The sequence below is a fragment of the Callithrix jacchus genome, chromosome 6, assembly GCF_049354715.1.
Source record: "Callithrix jacchus isolate 240 chromosome 6, calJac240_pri, whole genome shotgun sequence".
Taxonomy (NCBI): Eukaryota; Metazoa; Chordata; class Mammalia; order Primates; family Cebidae; genus Callithrix; species Callithrix jacchus.
Genome location: NC_133507.1, coordinates 11,208,191 through 11,230,276, shown reverse-complemented (window position 1 = coordinate 11,230,276; position 22,086 = coordinate 11,208,191). Strand labels below are relative to the sequence as shown.

The window sequence follows — 22,086 nt, the reverse complement described above, 5'->3', positions numbered from 1 at the left end:
CGTTTCGAATTCTTTTCTCAGAGCCCCAGAGCTGGAACGTTCGTTCCCTGTAAAATGGGGACCTCTAACCCCTTCCCCGTTGCTGCTTATCCCAGGTTGGGGCTACTGATTATCTCCTTTTTATTTGAGCTCGTTTCACTCGAAGGACAAAGCATGCAGGCCTTCAGCACTTGACCCTGCTGAAAATATTTAACATCTGAATTAAACCAACAGGCTTTGCCAGAAGTGCTCTTCGTATTTTATGTCTGAGGCTATTTTCCCCCAGCATTTAATCACTAAAACATAAGTAGATAAAGACAACTCCGATGAATTGTGTTCCCTGAACTAAATGCCATCAAGGAAATTCTTTATTTTCCCTTTTTCACAGTAAGTGTTATAAAGTGTTCTACACCCTTTGTTTCCCCGCTGGATTCAATTATTCTGGAAACAAACATTATTGTTCACAATGAAGATCCAAGGGCTATTAGCATGATCCAACAGCTGTACTGGGGGTGAACCCAGAAGCAATGAGGCAGAGATGCGGATGGAGGCGAGGAAGCCAGCTTTGATGGAAGATCAGAGACAATAAAATTATACAGCCATCTTTGTTTACTGCCCTTTCGGGATTAATGCCAAAAGGCCCATTCCATGACAATTGACTGCAAAAAGGAATAATGGGGCTTACTGGATGCTTCCAGAAGGCATGTCTAGACTGGCTTTTTCCCAGTGAATCAGTCAACAATATTTATTAAGTACCTCCATCATATAAAACACGCTGTGTTTTATATATGTGCTGCCAGCATATAGAGAAAAAAGAAAACACAATGCCTTTCCTAAAAATGATTGGTATTCTTCTCACTGGTGAGCCCAGTACCTATTTCATACAAACTATGGACGCCAGAAGCCATAAGGAAAAAATAAAGTCTTGCCCTAGGCTACAGGAGGCATGTTCTGAAGTGCCTGTTGCACTCCCATCCAGCCTGTGGCATTGGTGGCTAGGGTTTGGTCTGGGTGGTCTTCTGGCCTTGGCCACAGCTGGACTCAATACTGCAAAACATACATCCCAGGTATACCATTAACCCTTCTGAGTTCAGGCAGAAACCAATAGTGGTCTTTCTTGAAAAGCTGGGCCGCAAGACACAAAGCAGGTAGATGTGGTCAATTCAGCAGCTCTAATACCTCGTGGACTCAGCTTGCAAAAGAGGCCAGACAACAGGGGGAAATGGAAGCAGAGATAAGTAAGTGTGTGGCCAGTGTTGCAGATGACCTCCAGGCTCCTGAGAACTAGGGAAGATCTCAAGTCCTTCCCCTGAGGTTTCAATTTGCCCAGTTCTCCCTCAATGTAGGGCTCTGAAGGGACACTTGGAAGAACCCAGCAAGGGACCTTGAGTTGGGGTGCAGTAGAATGTCTGCCCCATGCCTGAGGATCTAAAGAAAGCATCTCCTGGAACTGAAGCAGAAGGTCAGAGACCCAGAGAGGAATCCACAGGCTAGAGCTTGTCTTGGAGATATTTTAAAAGAGGTCATGCCACCAAGAGGTCTGTGTGAGGTAAGCATCGCCCTCTTCCTGAGGGCCTTCGCCTTTGAAGGACCCACAGGCACATTCCTGTGATGAAGAGGCAGCTCTGGAAATTGGTCAGATGCAGGAAGCTAACAGCACCTCATGGTGGTGTCAGTCAAGGCTGAGGACTGCATTGTGCCCTCCAGAATTCATATGTTGAGACCTTAACTCCCAATGTAATTGTATTTGGAGATGGGGCCTTTGGTATTTAATTAGGTTTAGATGATGTCCTGAGGGTGGAGCCCTCATGATAGGACTAATGCCCCTATAAGAAGAAAAACAAGGCCGGGCATGGTGGCTCACACCTGTAATCCCAGTACTTTGGGAGGCCACGGCAGGTGGATAACCTGAGGTCAGGAGTTCAAGACCAGCCTGGCCAACATGACGAAACCCCATATCTTCTGAAAATAAAAAATTAGCCAGGTGTGATGGCATGTGCCTGTAGTCCTAGCTACTTGGGAGGCTGAGGCAAGAGACTTCGTGGTCTGCCCACCTCAGCCTCCCAAAGTGCTGGAATTACAGGTGTAAGCCACCGTGCCCAGCCATATGTGGTTATTTCTTACACAGCAATAGAAAATGAGCACAATTGCAAACACTTACTCAGTGTTCCCTCTTTGTAAGGCAACTATAAGTTTAGTTAATTGAATTAATCCTCACAACCCTATGAGGTGCATACTCTTATCATCCCAGTTTTACCAGTGAGGAAACCAGAGCACAGGAGGCTAAGCCAGTTCTTACATATTAATACTTCTTCTAACCTTTAATCAGTGCTGAAATTCTGGGAGCCTAGTGGCCTCCCTGTTGGGCACTAGTTTGCTTTCCCAACCTTCATCTTTGTATCTGTAACTAGTCTGAGGGGTGCCCACCTCCCGCCTCTGCCAACAGCACTCAAGGCTGACCTTCAGAATAACAGAGAGGCAGAGAATGAAGGGTGCTATATTAGTTTGCTAGTGTGGTACATTAGTCAGGGGTCTCTAGAGGGACAGAACTAATAGGATAGATGCATATATGAAGGGGAGTTTATTAAGGAGTATTGACTCACACAATCACAGGATGAAGTCCCACAAGAGGACATCTATAAGCCAAGAAACAAGGAAGCCAGTCCAAGTCCTAAAACCTCCAGGTAAGGAAGTTGACAGTGCAGCCTTCGGTCTGTGACCAAAGGCCTGAGAGCCCCTGGCAAACCACTGGTAAGTCCAAGAGTTCAACACCTGAAGAACTTGTAGTCCCATGTCCAAGGCATGAAGCATCCAGCACTGGAGAAAGATAGAGGCCAGAAGACTCAAGTCTACTCTCATTCAACTTCCTTCTGCCAACTTTATGCTGGCCATGCTGGCAGCTGATTAGATGGTCCCCACCCAGATTGAGGGTAGGTCTGCCTCTCCCAGTCCACTGACTCAAATGTTAATCTCCTTGGGCAACACCCTCACAGACTCATCCAGGAACTATACTTTGCATCCTTCAATCCAATCAGGTTGACACTCTATTAACCATCACAGGCAGCCTCAACAAAGTACCACAGACTGGGTGGCTTAAACAACAGAAGTTTATTTCCTCATAGTTTGGGACAGTGGAAGTCCAAAACCAAAGCATCAGCAGGGTTGCTTCCCCCAGAGACCCCTCTCTTAGTCTTGTAGACAGCCACCGTCCCCTGGTATCTACATATGATCTCCCTCTGCACGTGTGGGTGTGTCCAAATTTCCTTTGTTTTTTTGTTTTTTGAGATGGAGTCTTGCTCTGTCTCCGAGGCTTGAGTACAGTGGTACAATCTCGGCTGACTGCAACCTCCGCCTCCTGGGGTCAAGCGATTCCTGTGCCTCAGCCTCCTGAGTAGCTGGGACTACAGGCGCATGCCACCATGCTCAGCTAATTTTTTTGTATTTTAATAGAGACGGGTTTCACCATGTTGGCCAGAATGGTCCCGGCCTCTTGACTTCATGATCTGCCTGCCTTGGCCTCCCAAAGTGCTGGGATTACAGGTGTTAGCCACCGTACCTGGCCCAAATTTCCTGTTCTTATTAGCATACCAGTCACATCAGATGACTTCATTTAATCCTCATTACACTTTTAAGGGCTCTGTCTCCAAATACCACCACATTCTGAGATACTGAAGATTACAATTTCAACATACAAATTTTAGGGGCATACCATTCAGCCCACCAAAAAAGGCACCAAGTTCAAATTCAAAAGCTTGAACAAACTTGTCAGAGCCCAAGTGAAAGGTGACCTCAGAGCTCCTACCAGCCATTAGTCAACTAACAGCCAGCAGAGCCAAAAGTTCCCAAACTCCATTACCACTACCTCCCCCAACCTCTTCCCTCATCTGCACCCCAGACCCTCAGCACTGGGCCATCATTTCCTGCCCTGCACTCCAAGACACATGGCCCCACAGAGCCCAGGTATCATGCCAGGTAGCGCACTGTAATCAGCTGGTCTCACTGGAATTTCAAAGAAGAGCAATATTTAGCAGTTCAAGCAGGGCCAAGGGCTGACATTAAGCAAATTTCAAGGGTTATTTGAAGTTAATTGAGTTTAATCATATAATGATTTTGTAATTAGTCGTAGTTTTCTTCTTTCTTGGAGGGTGGACCTGAGCTCTAATGAAAGGGTTGAATCGAGCAGGGAAGGGGCCCAGGCAGCAGTGGTGGGAAACAGATAGGGCCACGGTGGAGGACGAGGTGTGCAGATGAACCCACAGAAATGCACAAGTGTGGGGCCCCAAACCACACCAGCATGAGCTGGGACCCCAAGCTTGCACTCCACCTGGTGGTGCTTCCTGCTTTTTCGAACTTCTTACTAGGGGTTATGTCTCTTCTGTGTTGAGATAGAGGCTTGTTACAAGGGGGTGGCACAAGAAAATGTCCAAGGTGACCAGTCTCATTGTTAACACCGCAAACGCTACTTCAGATCCAGCTGCGCGATCTGAAGGGCTGTTAACTCAATGGACCAGTAGTTTTGAACTCCTGGACAATTATGAGGAATTTCTGTTGGCCGAGCTTCAATCCCTATAGGTCTTTAAGGTGGGTGCCCTGAGGTCCCCATTGGCCTCTCACCCAAGCTGACTCTGGGCTGTAGGTTTTGCTTCCAATGCCATAACATTTACCCCTTGGGGCCTCATTGCATCCCTGAGTAATGGAATTGGGGATCACTCATGGGAAGTCCTGCAAATGCGTTGTGAGATTGGCTTCCCACAAAAAGCCCAACTGTCTGCTGTTGGAAACAGATGCTTGGTGCCAAAAAGAAAAATTAGCACTGAGACAAAGGATCCTTTAGCAACACAATTTTTACTTCCTGGACTGCAGGAAGGGTACCCTCGTTAGCTGTCATGCCACAAAAGTACAATGAACAAAGGAAAACACACAAATTTATCCCTTATGCATTTGGGGTCCCCCTTACTGCTGTGTCTGATCTCCACTCGCTGGAGCCAGACTTCACAATTTAAACTAAAATCCAGTTGGCTCACAACTTAAAACTTTTCTAAACAGGTAAAAGCAGTTGAGAGCTGGGACATGCCTGAGAGCACATCCAGCACAGATATCCTGGTTAAAGTACAAGGACATAGAGTGTACTACGTGCCTGTGAGCACGGCATGTCTAACAGCTACACAGGATAGGGCTTAACAAAGTTATTAGCACGCTTATTCTTTAACAGGCAAGGAAACTTTTAAAATAAACTTTTCTACTTCCCACACCAGAATGGAGGGAGACAGACTGACCAGGGTGACAACATCCAGTGCATCGCCATGTGTGTGGTTCCCCAAAAATCAGGTGTTTTCTCTTAAATTCATAATCACAAAGTGGGAGAGCAGTAGGAAGAAAACTACAATTTATCAAAAAAGGACTATTGTTCTGACACTGTGCTGTCTCATTTCTTTCCCACGGACACCTTTGGGGACCACAAAGAGAAGGTCACAGAGGCAAAGTCACCTGCCTGAGGCCACACACTCAGTTCCAGGCCATCTGACTCCAGCATCAGTAGCAGTGAACCATTCCATGCCGGCCAGCACAGAAAAAGAAGGCACGGTGGGAAAGCTGGACAGGTTCCAGCAGAAACACCCCATCACTGCACAGACACCTGCTTCACCATCAATCTGAGACGTCCACCCACTGTCCCCTCAGGGAAGGCTAAGGGTCACATCAGAGACACACTAATGCTTTTCTTTGTCTCTCAAGCCCCTTCCTCACAAAAGGGTCAAGTTAACCACATGAATATAATTCCAGGAAAATGAATCAATGAGATAAAGGTGTAGAAAATGCTGAGTATAGGCTGGGCACAGTGGCTCATGCCTGTAATCCCAGCACTTTGAGAGGCCGATGTGGGCGGATCACAAGGTCAGGCGATCAAGACCATCCTGGCTTACATGGTGAAACCCCGTCTCTACTAAAATATGAAAAAAAATTAGCCAGGTATGGTGGCACGCACCTGTAGTCCCAGCTACTGGGGAGACTGAGGCAGGAGAATTGCCTGAACCTGGGAGGTGAAGGTTCAAGTGAGCCTAGATCACGGCACTGCACTCCATGCACTCCAGCCTGGGTGACAGAGCATGACTCCAAGGAAGGGAGGGGAGGAGAGGGGAGACAGAGAAAGAGAGGAGCGGGGAGAGGGAGAGAGGGAGGAGGAAGAGGGAAAGGGAGTGGGGAGAGGGAGAGAGGGAGTGGGGAGAGGGAGAGAAGGAGGGAGAGAGGGAGGGAGAGGGGAGGAAGGAAGGAAGGAAGGAAGAAAATGCTGAGTATAGACTCCAACCTCTTATTATTTGATGATGGAAATAATAAAGATGCATTATGCAACCCAAATGCCTATCAATGGATGACTGGGTGGATCACATGTGGTGTATACATACAAGGGGATTGTTATTCAGCCTTAAAAATAAAGGAGATTCTACTATGCAGCCATAAAAAGGAATTAGATCGTGTCATTTGCAGGGACATGGATGAAGCTAGAAACCATCATTCTCAGCAAACTAACACAGGAACAGAAAACCAAACACTCAGTGTTCTCACTCATAGGTGGGAGTTGAACAATGAGAACACACAGACACAGGGAGGGGAACAGCACATACCAGGGCCTGTCAGGGGTTGGGGGAAAGGGGAGGGAGAGCATTAGGAGAAATAATGCATGCAGGGCTTCAAACCTAGATGATGGGTTGATAGCTGCAGCAAAGCACATGGCACGTGTATGCCTATGTAACAAACCTGCATGTTCTGCACATGTATCCCAGAACTTAAAGCAAAATAAAAATAAATAAATGAATAAGGAGATTCTAATGCATGATTCAACATAGATGAACCTTGAAGACATTGGGCAGAGTAAACTCACCAACAAGAGAATCGCTTGAACCCAGGAGACAGAGGTTACAGTGAGCTGAGATTGCACCATTGCACTCCAGCCTGGGTGACAGGGTGATTCCATCCACACACAAAAAAAAGTAGTGGTTTGTTCTGAACGAAGACTGAGCCCTTGACTCAGGCTTTACTGGGACAGATTATCCTGTACAAGGTCAGTTCACCACTGGCTACTGGCGCCTCTACTGCTTCTGGCCAGGCACTGCCTCCCCTGCCCCAGGCTGCTGTTGCTGCTGCTCCCTAACTTTCCCCCTTCTTCTCCCAGGCACCCCCAAGTCTGATGAAAACTGGGACATGCTCAAGCCACATTCTAGGTGTTGCAAGTGGTGCTGTGACTACACATACGTAGAACACGGTGAAGAATGACGCAGGCTCTCTATTCCTCTCTCATACACACACACACACACACACACACAAAATACTACACCGTTCCCAAGAGCCCACACCTACAGCATTGAGACTGAGGGATATCTGTTGGCCTCCCCCAACTCCAGACTGCAATGAGAGCACCCAGTCCCTGTTTAGAAAGGGACCCAGCATAACAGTGGATAAGCCACAGCTCTGTCCTCAAGGATCCCAATGTCTCCAGAAAAGCCCAGCACGAAAGTGGAGGTGGTAATCCAAAGCCATGGGGCAAGAATGGGGGAAGCCTCCAGTCCTACTGAGCACAGAGAAGGGCTCCAACCTGGGCTTTGGGAAGGGGCAGGAAGTTTCCTAAGGTAGCTACTGCCTGGATCTTGAAAGACAAGGAAATTCAGGTAGACACGGAGAAAGGAGTAGCCTAGGATGCAGCAACAGCTGGTGGGGAGACAGGCCAGTAAGAAACACTGTCTCTGCAGCCAGACTATCCCCTCCCATCCTGAGTCACACTCGTGAGCTGAGGGACATGTTCACTAGAGTCCTGCATTCCATGACTTCATCCATAGAGGGAAGCCGATAATCTCTCTCCTGCAAGAGGAATTGCTATGAATCCAAGAAGCTGTGTGTGGGGTCATGAGGCTCCTTTCCTGCAAGAGGACCTTCTGCCACCATCTCCCACCCGCAGTAGCCCCCAGCCACCTGTGCTCTTCATTTCACAGCAGATGGAGCTGCCCTTGTCACTTCTGCAAATCTCCAGCCTTCTGTTGCTTCCCCTTCAGCCCTCCTTGTCTCCAGTCATCAGACACATGTGCACACATGTACAGCATGCATGCACACAAGAACACTGCACATATGTGTGCACAAACATGCCCACAAGTATGTGCATGTACACACACCTACACATGCACACTCACACTGTTAACTCCTCAGTCAACTGGACAGAAGCCTGTCATCTTCCTGCTGCTCCCACCAATGCTGAATCCTCAATGCAATAGTCTGAAGACTTCAGCTTGAAAAAATAATAATGCTGAGAACACTTGCCCTATCCCAAGAGATTCTACTTTTGGTGAGCTTGGGGCTTGAAGTCTAAGATTTTAACTGATGGCTTTGAGGTGGGTGGGTAGATGAAATTGGGTCATTCCTTCCTTCTCCTCCCACCCCAGATGCAGTTTCTTCTTGCCCTGTACTTCTAGGTGTGGAACTATTCCAGACACCTGACAGTCCAGAGGCTGCTCTCTCATTATCTACATTTTGCTGGATTTCAGAAAACAAACCATATTAAAGCACCAACGAGGGTAATATCCATCAGTCGCGTGTTCATGACAAGTCATTAAAGCATGTGACCCAAATGGAATGGGGATTGTGGATCAATTTTGACTATCTAGCAATCTGCCCACCCAGGTGTGTGGCATCCAACATCCACACTCTTTTCCTTCCAGACACTGCCCACCCAGACCCCCCAGCAAGATATATGATGAACCCTACTGGCTTTATTGTGTGCAACACAGGCCATTTCTTTTCAGACATTCTGCATCTAACTCCCTTCCCACACCTGACAGCCCAACTTGTGGATTTTATAATGTCCACCAGCATGGCCTGGCCACACTTCAAGATGGCAGCTTATGCCCATGGTATCCACCACTGCCTAGATGGGATGTTTTCAACTACAAGGAACAGACGACCTGGATTCAAGCTGGTTCTAAAATGTGGACACTGATTACTTCCTGTTATAAACAGAACGGCCAGGTAGATGTTGACCTGCCAACTCAACAGAGCCTTCAGGGATTGTACTTTGCCATCCACGATATTAATGTCTTCATCCTGGTCCCCTAGAGGTCCACCCATGGCTCCATTGGCAGCCTTCCATCAAGCAGGTGGACCATGTCATCCAGGTGGGCTGGAAGGTAGATCACTCACATCCTGTGGGAGTGAGAATCCCTCCCACCTGAGTGGCCTCCAGCACTTGGAGCCTGATTGGGCCAAAGAAGGTCCAATTCACCCCTCGACTCAGCTCTGTCACCTGGGGTCTACCACACTTCCTGCCTCCTATGGCTGCACCATAGAGAAGCAGGGGAATTAACAAAATCTGGGTCCCTTAGAAAGAAGGAAGACAAACTGGATGCTGGGTAGGTGGCTGCCAAAGCCACGGCATCCCATATGACATTGATTCATCAACATGGACCTCAGACCCAGCTCCCTCGGCACAATAAGAGGCTGGTACATGGGCCAGGTGCTGGGGCTCACACCTGTAATCCCAGCACTTTGGGAGGCTGAGGCAGATGGATCACCTAAGGTCAGGAGTTCAAGAACAGCTTGACCACATGGTGAAACCCTGTCTCTACTAAAAATACAAAATTTAGCTGGGTGTGGTAGCACATGCCTGTAATCCCAGCTACTTGGAAGGCCAAGGCAGGAGAATCACTGGAACTTGAGAGGTGGAGGTTGCAGTGAGCTGGGATCGTGCCACTGCACTCCGGCCTGGATGACAGAGCAAGACTCTATCTCAAAAAAAAGAAATAAGAAAAAAAGCTGGTACTTGCCCAGCACAGGGCATCCCTTCAGAAAGAAAGGGGTTGTTGGGGAGCTTCATAAGCAAATCCAGGCAAAGCCAGCCTTCCTATCACAGAATGCTTCAAGATTTTTGGAAAGTGCTTTGCTCCAAGAACCTGATTAAACATTAATAAAAGGTCAAGGTTGTGGTACGAGGGACTCCTGCCTCTATTCCTCAAGCATGCGCCTGCTGCAACGCCCTTGCCTCCTCACTTCCTTCCTCCCTGTCTGTCCCATTATCCAAACGCTGAGAGACGGCACCAACAACCTGCCTCAGCTTCCTTTGAATGGGGCATTTCCAAAGCCTTGGTTTGTAGGAACAGCTTTAGGATTTGGGTCATTTGTGGACCTAGGTTGGAGAGTTTTGCTTCCCTGCAAAGCACTTACAGACCAGAAAAAAACGGATGGTCAACACGATGGGATTTCTGCATTCAAGGCCACCTTTCCTGTAGGTTAGTATTATTGATCACCTACACCTCAGGGCCTGACAGGTAATCAATAGACCCTCTGACCCAGATATGTGACTTGGCCTGTGGGGGCTTTAAAAACAAGAAGTGAACATGGCAACTCTGGTTCACGCTTTTCATACACGAGAATTACATTTTTTTTCCCCAGAGCTGCAAAGTCGTTTCTGCTCAAATTACCCCAGCCATCTTAGGAGCACATAATCAGAGGGTTCTTTTCATTTTTTCCTGCCAGATAGTTCTACAACCAACCTCAAACCATTAAGAGCAAGTGACAGGCCAAACTTTGGGGAAAAAAAAATCTATTTATGCCCCCAAAGAGCTAGGATTCCATATCACCATTCCTTGGAAGGGGCCATTAACCTTCTAGATGATGCCACAGTGGGGGCAGGAGAAGAGGAAGGGGGGGTTGGACATAGAAGCCATGGACACGGTGACTCTCAGAAACAGAAGGATCGTGGCTGGTGATAATGACATTGACCCTCAGGCTGTGAATTTAGTAGAATAAGGGTTGAGAGGAGTGTGAAAAACTCTCAAAGAAAAATAGAAGATAAGACTCTAAAACTATCATCTGCAGGAAGCCAGCCCTGACACAGCTTTATATCCTATCTAGACCAGAAGCCACCTCTTCAGTGGGCTCATACTTCCCTGGACATATCTTTAACATTGTATGTGTGTACACATATGTATATTTGAACATATATTTATATATATGAATACATGTATGTACTTACAGCCTTGGAGGAACAGCTCTGTGTGTACACATATGTACAGTAAACTGTACATATGTGTACACACAGAGCTGTTCCTCCAAGGCTGTGAGTCCACTGAAGTTGAAGGCAGAAATCCTAACCAGTCCATGTCTAAATCCCAGTCCCAAACAAAATGCAGCACCTGATAGACTCTCATCAAAGCCTAATGAATAAGTGAATAAGTTAATGAATGAGAAAATGAGTGAATGGATTTATGAAAGAGTGAATGCATAAATTAGTCTGTGGATGAATAAATGAATGAATTTATGAATGAATCAATTAAAATGTGGTGACCTACCAAACACAGAATATCAAGGGGCTAGGACCATCAGGGATAATATCCGCAACATCCCTAAGGACAGAGGCACCTTTCATCCCTTTCCAAGAAATTTACAAAGGCGAGTTGGCTAGGTGCAATACAAAAAGAACATAGACTTTTACATTCAGAGTTGGGACCACTAGAAAAGAGAGTTTAGGCAATCTATTTAAATAGGTTTGCCCTCTTTGTCCCTCAGTGCTATCATCTGAGACACAGGAATAAGACACAGTCTCACTTACAGAGTTACAGTAATAATTAGAGATATTCAGTGTCTGGCACATAGTTGGCACCCAATCAGTTGTCATTGTCAACCTTAACCAGGCTCTACAATGTAGTGGTCTGGCCAAAGCGGGGGCATCTATTTTTAAGCCAGGAAGGGTTAACCTCCCAGAGTATGCCAATGTCATTCTCAGATATCAGATCACTCAGTAATGGGCTAAGTTGCCAAAGATACTAGTCCACAACTTCCTCTTCCCAATCTTGAAAAGAGTAATAAATTCTAATGGGCCATTAGTGAAAATTCCCTGAAGGATTGTGCATTCACAAAACAGGAAAGGCACGCTGCCTTGTGCAAGTGAAGTTATGGTAAATATTAACTTTCCAAAATGCCAAACGCTATACATCAATCGGGCTATGCTAGGCTGTGCTGCAGTAATGAACAACTCCAAAATCTCAGTAGGTTAAAAATCACAATACAGGACAGCAAGGGGACTCTGCTCAGAGATCCATGCCCACTGAACAAAATTACCATCTCAAATGGTGTGATCAGCAGCGCCAGGAGGGAACAGAGATCTGGAGGGTCTCATCATGACCATTAAATGCCCAGTCTGTGGATGACATGATCTATGCACAATCATTGGTGTGAGCGAATCACTTGTCACCATCCAATCCTGACAGGGTCAGGGTGGGTAACTCCAGCACATGGCCAGAGTGGGAAGAAAGGAAAATATTTGGCAAATAACACTAGAGGGCACCACACACCACAAGCAAAGGAAACATCCAGAAAGCTCCATCCACACCAGAGCTGGACAATGATGCCCACAAGAATGACTGCCAGACAAAAGAATCAAACCCTTCCCAAGACATAACGGCCCCTAGAAAGGGAAGGTCATCAAATAAGACAGCTTTGTTTGGCATTTAGCGAAGCATGAGAGAGGTCAGAATTCCCTTCCTGCCCTCTTTAAAAGTCAACTGTATTCGTATTAATTGTGCATCCACATCGTATCACAATACTGCCTGTGATAGGCAAGAACAGGGCGGAACCATTCAGAAATCTGGATTCCTGCAGGGGAGTGAGAAAGTGCTTCTTTTCCTAATTTGGAAGTGAGTTTAAAAAGGCACAAAGAAGCAGAAATTCCTCTGGGCACATTACTCTGCCAGATACGCTGTGAGTTATTAGCAGCAGCTCTGCCAGGCTTCCAGGGGACTTAGCATAGAGCCTCATTTTCCAGGTCAAGATCATTAGGGAGTTTAATTAGCACCTTGGTTGCAGAATCCATATGTACCCCGTCCCCTGAAGCCTCCATAGAATTAACTGGGGAGCCCATTCTTTGCCAGGTGGAAGGCTGAGTGCTCCCCTAGATGTCTTCAGACTCTTGAGGCTTACATTCACATTCACACGGGCTCCTCTTGTGCAGCTTTTTTTCCCACTGGCTCTTCATCTCACCTGCCAAAGGGAAATGAGCAGAGGGAAGAGGTGGGCATCACCCGGTGTGTCTGTAACAGCCTGGGCTGTGGTGCGGCAAGAACAAGATGTGGGACTCTCGAGAGGCTGGGGAGGCCTGTCAGAGGGTCTTGGGTTGCACAGGAGTAAGCTGGACTTTATCCAGTCATTGGTGCAGGGAAGGATTTTAAGCAAAGAGTGGGTGTGGTCAGATTTATACTTTAGATGGGTGACAGGGCAACTCCAGAAACTAGAGAGGAAGCAGGCAAATGTGGAAAGAGAACCCAGAGGGGAAGCTTTTGCAGGACTCCTGGTGAGAAGCCAGGGATCTCACCCTGCATTGAGAGAGAGAGAGAGAGGAGAGGGAGGGGGGGGGGGAGAGAGAGAGAGAGAGAGAGAGAGAGAGAGAGAGAGAGAGAGAGAGAGAGAGAGAGAGGTGGGGAACTATTTGTGACGTAATTAAGAAAGTAAAGCCAGTAGGGCTTTGTGATTAAAAATGGGTGTAAGGGAGAGGTAGGAGTTCAGAGGGCAGCGGAAATTGGTGGAGCCACAAGGATGCGGGAGCACAGGATATGTCCAGAAGAAAGTGAGTTGCCAGGTAAACTAGAAGGCAGACTGCCCTTTGGGGAGTAGGAAAGGATATGGATAGAAATGTCAGTCACCTTGAAAGTTAGGAGTAGCAGCCAGGCACAGTGGCTCACACAGGCAGATTTCCTGAGATCAGGAGTTGGAGATCAGCCTAGTTAACATGGTGAAAACCAGGGCCAGTCGCTGTGGCTCACGCCTGTAATCCCAGCACTTTGGGAGGTCAAGGCGGGTGGATCACTTGAGGTCAGGGGTTCGAGACCAGCCTGACCAACGTGGTGAAACCCCGTCTCAAAAAAAAAAAAAAAAAAAAACATGGTGAAAACCCACCTCTATTAAAAACACAAAAAATTAGCCGGGCATGGTGGTGGGCTCCTGTAGTTGTACTTATTCGGGAGGGTGAGGCAGGAGAATTGCTTGAACCTGGGAGGTAGAGGTTGCTACGAGCTGAGATCATGCCACTGTACTCCAGCCCAGGCAGCAGAGTGAAACTCCATGGAAGGAAGGAAGAAGGAAGAAGGAAGAAGGAAGAAGGAAGGAAGGAAGGAAGGAAGAAGGAAGGGAGGAAAGGAGGGAGGGAGGGAGGGAGGAAGAGACGGGGGGTAAGCAAGCAAGAAAGCAAGGGATGGCAGAGGGTGGGAGGGGCACTTTGTGCTGAGTTCTTTAATCAAGGGACAGTCGGTGAGGGTTTTTAAGGAAAGACACAGCAGGACTGGGTGACTTTTCTGGCAGCTTGTCTGTCTAGACCGGGTAAACCAACCATGGAAGAGCCTGTGGACTAAATTCCGTGAAAACACAGCAGTGTTTACATAATAGATGAGATCATTTTAAAGTATGTCCACAAATTCTTCAACACCATTCTCTTCTAAAGGTAGAACCTAATTCCCCTCTTCCAAAGGTGGAATCTAATTCCCCTCTTCCAAAGGTAGAACCTAATTCCCCTCTTCCAAAAAAAAATGTGGGCCAGCTTCTAAGAGAATATGAAGAAGACATGGTGTCTGGCATCCAAGATTAGGTTTTAAAAGGCATGGCATTGTCCTCCTTGCTCCCTCTCATGGATCATCTGCTCTGGGGGAAGCCAGCTGCCATGTCATAAAGACTCTCAAGCAGCACTGTGGAGAAACTCATGTGATGAGAGACTGACACCTCCTGTCAAAAACTAGGGAGTAACTGAGGCCTCCTACCAACAGCCATATGAGTATGCTATCTTGGAAGTGGATCCTTAAGCCCCAGTCAAGCCTCGATGACCGCAGCCCCAGCTGACATCTTGACTAAAACTTCATGAGACACCATGAGCCAGAAACACCTGGCTAAGATGTTTCCAAATTCCTGACCCTCAGCAACTATGTGACATGGTAAATGTTGGTTGTTTTTAGCAACACTTGTTGAGCTAATTTGTTACTCAGCAATAGGTAACTAATAAAATGGAATTCCTGGGAAATGGTTGAAATTAAATGATAAATGGAAGGGAAGAAGGATACAGATTAGACGGCCCTTGCCAAAGTTTAAGAAAGACAAACAAGGAGCTGAACAAAGGTGATGGGGATGGAAAGGAGAGAAACGCCGATGTCTGATGAAAGATGGAAATTCTAGGGGTCTTTGCAACTGGCTGACCACAAGATGATATGAGGAAAGAAAGATTATTCCAGGATTTGGAGCCTGAGTGACTGAAAGGGACCTTTGAGAATGGAAATTACGTGGCTTATTATTGTTATCATAAATACCATCACTGTCACCATTGTTAGTATTTAGAAGTTTTTCTCTTAAAAAATATGTTCTCAAAAATAGCATGATCTCACTTAAGGGGATTTCCAGTCTCTTATCATTTCAATGACTGAAGTGACCAAAGCATGTTTTGCAACACAAAAATTTTCCATTTGGCTGTTTTGTGTTCTAAAAATGCTTGTAATTACCCCAGGAGTATTTGAGGAACTTGAAGCAGTCGTGGCCTTTCTCAACAGTCAAATGAACCAGAGAAAATCCTTTCCAGCCGCAACTTGCAGCACTTTAAACAAGTGTGTGTTGACCAAGAAGCTAGGTAGGATGCGCGAGGGGAGACGGCCGCCTCACGGGAATTCCCAGGGAGATGCATTGGCAAGGACCGCATCGATTAACCCATCAACACGTTGAAGTTGAGCAGAGAGAAAGAAAACTCAGCTGGACATGGGGAGGCACAAGTAGGGGCGGGGTGCTGACAGACTCTTCTGTAATGGATTCTTGAGCCAGATGGTCCCTTCTGCTGGATGTCAAGGCAGCAGATGCGTGTGCCTTCACCAAGCGTCAGATGCAACCAAACATTTGGCAAAAACTGAAGCTGCGCCCTGCCCCCCCCCACCCCATCAGGCACAAAGAAAACCATTAGGACCCTCTTCTTTGCCTCCTCTTTAAAAGGCCACAGAAACATTGAGGGAACTTGAGGTTTATTCAAAAGTAGAAAGCCTCCTGTTACAGGCTTGCCAGCAAATGAACTCATTCTCCTACACTGCACTTTTTTCAGGGTAAAGGAAAGGCTGAAAGAGATTAGCAAGGAAAGTCATTTTATTCTTTATCTTGTTTAAAAATACCTCCAACTACTTTGATTGATGGAGCCAATGCAGAGAATCCAGGACAAGCCCCCCCATGATATTAAGGCAGTTGGGTGTGGTGGCTTACACCTGTAATCCTAGCACTTTGGGAGGCCAAGGCAGAAGAATCCCTTTAGGCCAGCAGTCTGAGACCAGCCTGGGTAACACAGCAAGAACCCGTCCTTACAAAAATTATTAACTAAAAAACAAGCCAAGTACAGTGGAACGTGCCTGTAGTCCCAGCTTCTCAGAGGCTGAAGCAGAAATATCAGTTGAGCCCAGGAGTTGGAGGCTGCAGTGAGCTATGACTCCGCCACTGCTAGTCCAGCCTGGATGGCAGAGTGAGAAGAAAGAGAGAGAGAGAGAGAGAGAAAGAGGGAGGGAGAGAGGGAGGGAGAGGAAGGAAGGAGAGAAAGAAAGAGAGAGAAAGGAAGGAAGGAAAAGGAAGGAAGGAAGGAAGGGAGGGAGGAAGGGAGGGAAAGGAAAGGAAAAGGAAAAGGAAAAGGAAAGGAAAGGAAAGGAAAGGAAAGGAAAGGAAAGGAAAGGAAAGGAAAGGAAAGGAAAGGAAAGGAAAGGAAAGGAAAGGAGGGAGGGAAAGAAAGAAAGAAAAAAGAAGGAGGGAGGGAGACAGGGAGAAAAAAAGAAAAAGAAGGAGAGAGAAAGAAAGGGAGAAAGAAAGAAATAAAGAAAAAGGAAGGAAGGAAGAGAAAAGAAAAGAAAAGAGGAACAGGGGAGGGAGGGAGGGAAGGAGGCAGGCAGGTAGACAAGATGATAATTCTGGCTGGGGTTTCAGTTGAAGGCCTGTGGCTAATTACCTTCTCACCAGGTATGTACTAAATACCTACTGCAAATTCCACTGCCCCAGACTCTGATGAGAGAAGATTTTTGAATAGACCCATCTCAGCACTCTGGTCATGCTATGAAAGCTGTGTTGCCCAGGCTGATGGGTTGGCTGTTTTCCTTTCTGAACCTGTGGCTCTCAACCAGGGAAACCGTGACACCCATGGGACATTGGGCAATGTCTGGAGATATTTTTTGATGCCAAATACTGGAGCAGAGGGAGGTGCTATTGGCATCCAGCAGGCAGCATCCAGAGATGCAACTGCACACCACGTAATGCCCATGACAGCTGCTGGCAGCAGAGCTCCCCAGCCCAGAGCACTAAATAACACTGAGGCTGAGGAACCTTGGTCTAGATTATAAACTCCACACAGGCCAGCATTGGGGCTTTTGTTCCCAGTGCCTAAGACACATTAGGTATGGAATGGAAGGAAAGGGAAAGAAGGAAATAAGAGGAGGAGGGAGAAAGTCACATAGCATGTTCTCAGAGAAACTTAAAGGCTAGATGAAGGGGCATTGCAATTTTGGCTTGACCAATGCACTGTAGTCTCTCTGTTAAAGTGTTTCACCAACCTTCCAGATTTTTCCAGTTCAAGCCCAGTTATTGATATCAAGTCAGATGCCCCTCCCAGAACTCAGACATCATTCCTCATCAAAAACCCCCAACTCTTTAGTTTCACGGAGCCACAAAAAAGATGGTCTTCCTCCCTCCTCCATCCCAAGTGTGCACCCACTGTGGCCCACAAATGGCCTTGCACCATGCTGACCTTCACCATCACCCCGGAAGCTCACAACAGCTTTGGCCACCCCACAGCCTACACAAGTGCATGCACACACAAGCACACACAGGAAGAAATATGAAGGGCCACTTGGCTCTCCTGCTCCCTGCTGGGGCTGGTCATCCGAGATGGTCTCATTCTCAGTTGCAAACAAAACCTGGTGGGCTCAGCGCCCTTACATTCCAGAACGGTCTGCACCATGTTTTGCTTCCCCTTTGGACTTGCCATTGGAGAGAATGCAAACTCCACTGAGACAGGCTGTCATGCAAAGCCAGCTTGCCCCCCTCTTTCCAAGGGGTTTGTCCTTTTCTTGGGCCTCCCCAGCCCACCTTGGGCAGGCGTCTCCTGGTGACCACCCTGGCTGATATGTTGAGCAAGAAACACTAAAGAGAGGCTTTTGACAAGGTCTCTGCAGGCACTGCTCTGCCTGCCAAGCTTCATGGAATGCTGGAAGCACCCCCATTGGAATGAAGAATCCAGCCATTCTGTGCTCACCCAAGAAGTTTGTATTTGTGTCAGTAAAGCATGCATTCTAGATAACCATAAACACAGCCATAGCCTTGGGGACCCAGAGAGCAGCCTGCCACAGGGATGTCCAAAGTTAGAGTGCACTCCTTGCAGGGAGTGAAGTGCCCGCATCAACCACATCTTCTAATTTCTTTTATTTCTGTATTCTGATGCTATGGCTTCTGTGGCTTTGCTGACCCTGAAGGGACTGCCCCCTCCAGGGGTAGCTAATTCCTAAGTGAGTCAATAAATTGCACCCCACCCCTACCCCCAAGTATATTTTTCAGGTGAAAACCAACGAGTCTTGATCTCACATACACCCTCTCCAGCATCCTGCTTTATTGGGTTCCCACCCTCCTGGGCCACCATCTAGCCATCCTAATCACCCCAAGGTCAGGTGCCAGGCAACTAGGGACAGCTAGGATGCCCCAGAGCCTGGAAATTCTTCAAATTCGCCAAACCTGAGCTGACTTGCCCCACCTTTCTGCTCCATTCCAGGGAAGAGACGATAATGGCCTCTGGCCCATGTTCCCCAGCCCAGTCACCCTGACCCACCCGGCGCTTCCTCTTGTGAATGTGCCTCCTATTTGTGGGAAACTGTAATTAGCATAAGGCATTTCTTGGTGCCAAGTATTTCCATATCTAGGTCTCAGCATACGTCATTAAAACAAATCCAGAATACCCTTAGAACAATGCCAAACCTGCAAACGTGGAGTCCAGGCCATAGCAGTTGGCATTCATAGATATGTATGCCCACATTGCCCGGGGCATCGTGACACAGCCTCCCCATTTCAATGCTGGGGGAGCACAGAGGCAGTCAGGGGGCAGGAGGAGGCAGCACACTGCAGTGTGGAAGCTCTAAGCAGACATGATGCCCGTTCCCTACATCACCCCTTCCATCACCACTACTTACTTTGAACACCAAAGAGGCACAGGAGCCATTAAAACCCCTCGTTCATCAGAGGCAGAGTCAAGATTTGAACCCAAGACTTAGACAGTAAATGGAGGTTCTCCTTCCACCTCCTCTGGCTGCTTTCCCAATGGACACGTCAAAGCATCAAAAAAGATGTGTGTCTTTTTTCTTTTTGGGACCAGTGAAGGCCATGCAGAGAAGAGTACCTACAAGGATGTCACCATTGCTATCAGTCCCAGCACCCATGCACCCCTGTGGTCCAGTTCTCCACCATCCTCCCCAGGAAGACCCAGTTGCTAGGTCATCTTCAGTAGCCAGTGGCCAGTAATAGCTTCCAGTGCCCCCCCTTCTTGGGACATCAGCATTTTATCAGCACTCCAAGTGCAGAGAGGTGGCCCAGAGGGCAAGGGAGCCTGCCAACCATTCCGCCGAAACCCCCGCTGTGGTACAGCCCATACTGAGTGTTTTCACAATGATGCAGCGAAACCACCAGCGGTGAAAGGCTGACTGTTCCCAGCCACAGCTGCTCCGCCGGGATGACTTTATAGCATAGCCCTGGTCATACCGACACAGAAAATGGCATTTGGGAAGCGTGGGAACTGCCAGCATCACTCATGCCTAAAGCCAGCCTTCCTGCTCGAAGCCAGGAGGCTTATTAAGGTCTTTCAACCATAGCTGAGAATAAGTAAGTTTTATTCAGAGACTACATTGAAGGAGAGCCATCTACTGACGCTACTGCATTGTACGGATCCCACCATAGCAAAGAGAAATGAACATGTTAATAGCTTGTGCTACGAGAAGGCACTTGAAGAAGGTTCTGATTTTTAAAGCTGCTTTCATATGGGATACCTTGAGAAGGAATAAAATCCTCTGCTCGGTGTTCCAGCATAATTACAGAGACTCATCGGATATGCACAAAATAAAGAATGTTCTTTTTTTAAAGGCAGAAGTACTATATGATTCAAAAATACCAACATCAGAAAAGACAAAGAAATGCTGTGGAAATGGTCCAGATCAAGGTATCTAGAGAGACATGAGAACTAAATGCAGTATCTGCCACTAAGCTGGATCCTGTACTGTGGAGGAGGGGGATGCTATAAAGGTTATTAAACCAAGTGGCAAAATTAGAATACAGACGGTAGTTGAAAGTATTGTATCAATGCAAATTCGTGTCAGTGACTGTGCTGTGATGACATAAGAGGTTGTCTCCATTCTTAGGAAATCCCCACTGGTGTGCTGAGGGGCAAAGGGCCATGTTCCATATAATTTACCCTCCAGTGGCACCAAAATAAACAATGACACAGGAGCGAGTTGAAATAAAAAGTACACAGGAGCTCCTTGTACTATCTGCATTTTTCTGTCTCGTTAATTTAAAACAGGCTGGAGTGCAGTGATGTGATCTCAGGTCTTGGCTCACCGCAACCTCCACCTCCTGGGTTCAAGTGATTCTCCTGCCTCAGCCTCCTGAGTAGGGGGGAACTATATGTGCCACCACGCTCAGCTACGTTTTGTATCTTTAGTAGAGATGGGGTTTCTCCATGTTGCCCAGGCTGGTCTCTAACTCCTGGCCTCAAGTGATCTGCCCACCTCAGCCTCTCAAAGTGCTGAGATAAGCCACCGTGCCCAGCCAAGTAGTCTGCTTTTAAATCTCATCTTTCAGTAACTGCAGGCAGAGGGAGAGAATGTTCCACCACTAGAGCATAAGCTGGCAGCAAAGTGTGATCTGGCAGGAGCAGGGACCAGCCTGGGGCCCAGGAGAGGAGCCGATTCCAACTTTCTCAAGTCCCACCGGATTCCAGGAGCTACCCCAGGACCTGTCTCGGTGGGGACCAAAAGTGACAGTCTCAGGAGGCTTATAGCCTGAAGGAAAAGAAGGAGGAGTAGACAGAAGAGGAGAAGGAGAAGGAGGAGGGGGGAGGAGGAGGAGGGAAAGCAAGAGGAGGGGAAGGGGGAGACAGTAGATGGGTCATGACAAACTGTTAAAAGCTATAAGGGAGAAATTCAAAAATATTTAATAAAACACTAGCTTTAGCAACATGGTGATATCCCATCTCTAAAAAAATAATAACTAATTAATTAGCTGCATGTGGTGTCATGCAGCTGGGGTCCCAGCTTCTAGAGAGGCTGAGGCAGGAGGATCACTTGAGCCCAGGAATTCAGTTACAGTGGGCTTTGATTACACGACTGTACTCCAGCCTGGGCAACAACAGAGCGAGACCCCATCTCTTAAATAAAAATAAATAAACAAGTAACAGAGCTAAGACAGTAAACTGGGGGGCTGACATAACTGGCTGTTTGTCCCTCCGAATCTCATGTTGAAGTGTAAACGCCAGTGTGGCAGGTGGGGCCTGTGGGGGTGTCTGGCCCATGGCGTGCTGTCCTCAGCACAGCGGGTGAGTCTCTGAGACCCGGTTGTTTAACAGCGTGTGGCACTCCCCGTGTCTCTTGTTCCTGCTCTCACGTGTGATGCTGGCTACCGCCTGCTTTCCGCCACGACTGGAAGCTTCCTGAAGCCCCTCCAAGTGCTGGTGCCACACGCCACAGCCCGCATAACTGCGAGCCAATTAAACTCCTTTTGTTCATAAATGACGCAGCTGCAGGGTTTTTTTTGTTTGTTTTTTGGTTTTTGGTTTTTTTTTTTTTTTTGAGACGGAGTTTCGCTCTTGTTACCCAGGCTGGAGTGCAATGGCGCGATCTCGGCTCACCGCAACCTCCGCCTCCTGGGTTCAGGCAATTCTCCTGCCTCAGCCTCCCGAGTAGCTGGGATTACAGGCACGCGCCACCATGCCCAGCTAATTTTTTGTATTTTTAGTAGAGACGGGGTTTCACCATGTTGACCAGGATGGTCTCGATCTGTTGACCTCGTGATCCACCCGCCTCGGCCTCCCAAAGCGCTGGGATGACAGGC

General features: G+C 47.5%; 1 long non-coding RNA gene across 8 annotated transcripts in view; it reads right to left on the bottom strand.

The window, feature by feature from the left end:
* Nucleotides 1-22,086, bottom strand: part of LOC118154464 (uncharacterized) — a 924,399-nt gene that overhangs the window by 900,420 nt on the left and 1,893 nt on the right. The window lies entirely within an intron of this gene.